Here is a 5,935-nt window from a genome sequence, read left to right on the forward strand (position 1 = left end):
GACGACCTCGCTGTGTGGTATCATGTAATCCTTTTTAGGCATAGCCTTGCTCATGACATCATCATCAGAATCCTTGTCCATATAAGGCGCAATAACCAAAAGTAACAGTATAAGTTTGTGGATTTGGGCATCAGACTCAATCCTCTGAGCCACGGTCTTTCCCAAGTGTAAATACACTTCACACTCCATCTAGGGCTATTGCCTAAGCAATAAATCAATCAAAAACAGACACAATTAATGTTTGCCTTTCGCTCAAGCGAGAGACTGCCGCTCAAGCGACCAATTCATCAAAACAGACTCAATTTTATGCTTGGTTCTCGCTCGAGCGAGGGGACTGTCGCTCAAGCTAAAAATCCATAAAAAACTGGCCAAAATACCTGTCTGGTCCTTGCCCGGGCAAAATACGGTCGCTCGGGCGCCAAAAACACCCAAAACGGGCCCTCTAGCCCTTGCCTAGGCGAGAAATGTTCGCCTAAACCAGGCTGGCTCGCCCGGGTGAGGGGTTGCTCGCCCAGGCGCTATTTAGAACCATTCTTCTTTGTTTTTCCCTCGCCGGACGAGGTGGTCCACTTACCATGACCATTTTCCTCGCCCTTTTGGGCTACCAGATCGAAACTCTCCGCTGTTTTCGAACCCAATGCGTTTTAGTTTCTCGAGTGGTGTTCCTTCAAAGTTTCTCGAGTGGTATTCCTTCATGGATAACAAACACGAGACTTGATATTTTATACTATCTTAGGGTCATTCAGCCTAAAGAAACATCGTACTTAATCCAGACACGAAATCATTTAGTTAAGTATGAGTTTCTAACAAAATAGAAGTAACTCCCAACTTTTGAGATAGTTGGGAGATCCGGGTGTCATATTCGGACACCACTATGTCACAACGTATTCTCTCTCACATTGGGTTGTAGCGTGGTTGATTCCCTTTCCGTGAGTGGATCGGTTGTCCGACTTCGAACGCCTCGAAACTAACATCAAACACAAATCAATGATTCACGAGTTAAATCGCTTTCCTACTAGCTCTAAGATAAAAACATCCTTTTAATCCATTCTAAGAACATTTGATACTTTCATCCATCCGGTCCAAGATTCATAATTCCGAACCATCCTATATCCTCGAAAGCCTCGTTCCCGATCCCTATCGTGTTCATGATCATTTCAAAACCTTTTCACAAGGATTGATCTCATGATCAAAACGACATTTCGATTTAAAATATTTCTTTGATTTCAAAATCATCATCTTTCATCAACATAAATAACATGCATATATTCAAAACACTAAAACAGTCCCTTGAACAACAAGATTTCATGGTTTCCAAAACAACAATTTATAGATTCACGAAAACTCATTTTTCACATGCTTGCGTATAACAAGCGATAGGAAGGTTTTTTAGAAAATTTTGACGGTTGAAAATGTTCGTAACATACGCATAAACATCATACTCGAATATCAAAAACAATGAACGGCTAGATTTTCTAAAAGATTAAGAACAAAAGGGATGAGGTTTATCTTGAAGTTCTTGAGAAAATCCAAAGGAAGAAGAATGAAATGCAATGTAGAGCCAAAGGTTTCTCTACCTTGAATGGGCTCTTTAAGTAGAGTGATTTAGATTAGGGGGTGTAAGCCAAGGGTTTCAAGGGGTTTTATGGCTCTTTTAAGTGGAATAAATCAGATTTAAGGGAATTGAATGTGATTTGTGGAGGCAAACTAAGAGTTTCCAAGATTAATGGTGCAATGAGTAAGTGAAGGGTTTACGAAATTTAGTGTAAAGATGAGTATTTTAGCTTCCTTGCCGCGCAAGTTTCACTTGGGAAAATGAGGTGACTTTTTCGGTGAAACATTCGTGATGAGACCATGCCCAAGTATTGTTTGGCTAATACTTGGTTGGATATTAAAATCTTCCGATTACTGTTAGAATTTCGAAATACTGAATTCGGAGTGGAAAAATATCTAGAAATGCGTTTTGGATAAACTTGATGTCTATCATGACTCGAAATAATATTTCGAAGTCAAAGGCGCAATCAGAATTCGATTCCGAGTTATGAAACTCAAAAACACATTTTTGGGCCGAATTAGGGCGAATTTGGGTCCGACGGCAGTGCAAAAACTTTTCGTCACAAAAAATTACGACAATTTACCACAAGATAGTAATTCATAAAACAAGAGTAACACTCAACTACAGTTTAACCTAATTCCTTACCGATTAATTTCTAAAATTAAGTTTTGTTAAAAATAAATAATTAATAAAATATATGAAATTTTCACGGTGTTAAGTGAATATTTTTTCAATTAGAAAAAAACAAACAAAGAAATGAAAAATTGAGATATTAAGATTTGTTATTTTTTAAAGTTAAATATATCAACTAGTAGCTATACAAATAACATTTTGGAAAGAATTATCAAGGCGAAAATATTACATTGTTTTTTTCTCTAAAACTTTTGACATTTCTACATTTTTATTTTGTTATGAATCTGTTAGATGTTTTAGAAATTGAAGAGTCAATTATACACTTATTTGTTAGATTCTATTTTCATCCCATATTCTTTCTCTTTTATCAACTATGAAACACACATGAGGATTAAATGGAATATCTTATTCAAAATGTATTTAATTTTTACATCATTTAATAATTTTTATATTCATATGCATAATATTCCGTATCAAAATTTTGGAGGATAATTTCATTAACACGAAAAAAAAATCTCTACTCACACGCATGTAAACTATCTATATAACTATGCATTAGCAATGAATTTTTTGATTTATAGCATACATAGTCTTCACTATTTTCAACAACTATTCCAAGTTTTTCTTCAACTTAACACTAACAACAAAAATCACTTTGATAGGGGCGTGGTTAATATACATTGTTACAAGATAGAAAAAAATGTATGCTGATTTTTATATATTATTATTGTATCATCTATCATTTATGATTAATAAATAATGACTCTTCAACCAAAATAATATAAATAAATAATAGATGATATATTGATTGTGTATAAATGTTTACACTTATCAAATAAATATATTATACTCTTGTTATAAATATGGTACCACTTACTTCAACATCACTATTCATTCTATTTTAAATAGCCTTTTCTTTTCTTTGATACTAGTAGGAATATAAGAAAACAAATTAGAGAGTTGTCTATTAAATGAGATAGAATAATTTGGATTGACGTAAATTACTTTTATATAAATGACATTGTTTATATTAAATATCATGAAGTTTGATTTTAGTTGATTGTCTATGTAAAATTGTTGTTACCTAAATGCAAATTGATTGTTCTCAATAGATTAGGTTATTTTTAACATGATAAAGATGAAATATAAAAAAAATTAGAGTGTGAGAAAGTATATTAATTTAGTATGGATTTTAATAATGATTGAGTATGAAATATGTATGAAGAAGATCTTTGCTCCCGACCTTGGCAAGGTTTTGATGAAGACACCAACATCACCAAAAAGAAGAAAATGATGAACACTTATGAAGACAAAGAAGAATAAAGCTTCAAGAAAATTAGATTAAGTCTCTATAGGTACTTCTATCCTAAAACTCTTACTTATCACAAAGTAGTAATGCTCAAAACTATTTTTAAAGAATAATGAAACACTTTGAAAATACTTAAAACAAATTTTGAAAAGATGTGTAACGGGTTACTTAATTCAAGTAACAAGTTACATGTGAGAGAAAACGAGTTATCCAACTTAAAACTGCTCAGAGTAATCTATTACTGCATTTGAGTAATAAATTACCAGTTTTACAAAAGTTGAGTAACCGATTACCCAAATAGAGTAATCGATTACTCAAATTCGAATTTAAAATTCAAGTGGACAATATGTTTGGGTAATCGATTACCCAATGACAGTAATCGATTACTAAGGACTGTTGAATGAGATTTCAGATTTTGAAACGAAAAGTTTTCACTCAAAACAAAATCTCTTCACTCCAAACAACTCCTAAACTTTCAGAAAGGCACATTGAGTGTTTTGAAAGCCTATATAAAGACTCTCAACTCTCACAACATCAACACACAACTTTCATACAACTCTCATAAATTCTCTCACTGTTTTTCTGCAATTTTGCACTAAGCTCTTGAACTTTCAATAGAGAATTTATTCTGAGTAATTTGCTTCAAAAACTTTCACAAATATATTGAGCATTATTACTAAGCATATAACGAGAGTTGATTGGATTGCAAGTGACATAATATTTCATACTTGTAAAGGCAATCCAAAGCCATTGTTGTAATTCTTCATTTATTGCAAACAATCTTTCTTTCACAATGGTGTGAATAGAAAGGGGAAAAAGTGACTTGGAAAAATGTTTTCCAAGGTATAAATATTAGTGAGTGTGTAAGGTACAGAGAGATCTCAGGGTGAGATATTGTATTTACAACTCTTAATATTTAGTGGAAATCTCTTGTGTTGCAAGAGTACTGGACGTAGCCTTCGGTGGACAAGAAGGTGAACCAGTATAAAATACTTGTGTACTCTCTTTTCCCTTTCCTCTTTACTTTATACTTGCTTATTTTTCTGCAATATTATCCGCTGCACTTTAACTCTAACATTTTGCAGAAAAAGTTTATAAAACTTTAAGTCAACTAATTCACCCCCTCTTAGTTGCAATCTTGTACTTACAATATGAAGAGAAAGACATATCAAATGTTTTGGATAACTTCCTTATAAATAACATTTGTTGTTGTCGTGTTAGGACCTAACTATTGTATTAGTATCTTTAATCATTTTTTGCTTTTGAACTTTTGAAATTGCCACTATAATTAACTATGACAAAAGATATATTTAGGTAAGTATAATTCTACCCTTTTGATTGACATTGAGACTTGTTAATTTGATAACTAAAATAACTATTAGAATGCAGTACTAATTGTAAAATGCATGTACATTATAATAATTTATTTTATGATGCCCATACAATCATAGAAGAATATTTTTTTTTTTTTGTGTATTATCAAATATTTACATTTAATAATATTTTTCAAATAGAATCATATGATAAGAATTAAGAATGTTGAATGTCAAATTTAATAAATTTAATTAACATGTTAGGTGAGAAAACTATCAGCATAATGATTAAAATAATAACATACCAAAATACTGACCAAAATAATTACATACCACAATAATGAGCAAATTAATAACATACCAAAGACTAAAATAATTACATACCAAAATAGCTATAATGGCCAAAATAATTACATATCAAAGTAATTACATACCAAAATATACTTAATGACATGAATGAATCTACAATGTAGTATATGTACTTGGAAAGGCTTTGTTATGTGTAAATATGTAGTAATTTTTAGCTTGCTCCTCTACTGAATTCTGCTAAATAAATGAAACCATTCGCTATTCAAACTGAATAAAATGAAACAATTTTCTAACCATATACAGACCAAGAAAAATAAATGTTGATACCAAAATTATTGTGAAGCATAAATGAAACATTTGATAAAATGAAGTTGAATTAATGTATCTAGAAAAATTAGAAATAATTGATCATGTGCAAAAGAAAATGTTCTCTTTTATTTAATTTTTATTTGATCATATTTATTTTAGACATTAATCTCATTTGTTATCTTCTTTATTATTTAAAATATTGAATATTCCAAAGATGTACCGGAGAAGAAATGGAGATAAAAATAAGAAAGATGTGTTTTTAAAGTTTTATGATGTCAATTTTGTAACACCGCGAATTTTACGATTTTGAATTATAAGATTTTATTAATATTTTTATTAATTATATATTCGAAAATGAATTTCTGGGAATTTTCAGTAAAGAATTAGACGAAACTCTAGTTGAGTTTTAGTCTTGTAATTTTATTTCCTATTTTGTGGTAAATTTTGGTAATTTTCGGAGACAGTCAATTCTGAACCACTGTCGGAGCCGAAATCCACCCGGTACGG

This window comes from Lupinus angustifolius, chromosome LG11, assembly GCF_001865875.1.
Source record: "Lupinus angustifolius cultivar Tanjil chromosome LG11, LupAngTanjil_v1.0, whole genome shotgun sequence".
Lineage (NCBI taxonomy): Eukaryota > Viridiplantae > Streptophyta > Magnoliopsida > Fabales > Fabaceae > Lupinus > Lupinus angustifolius.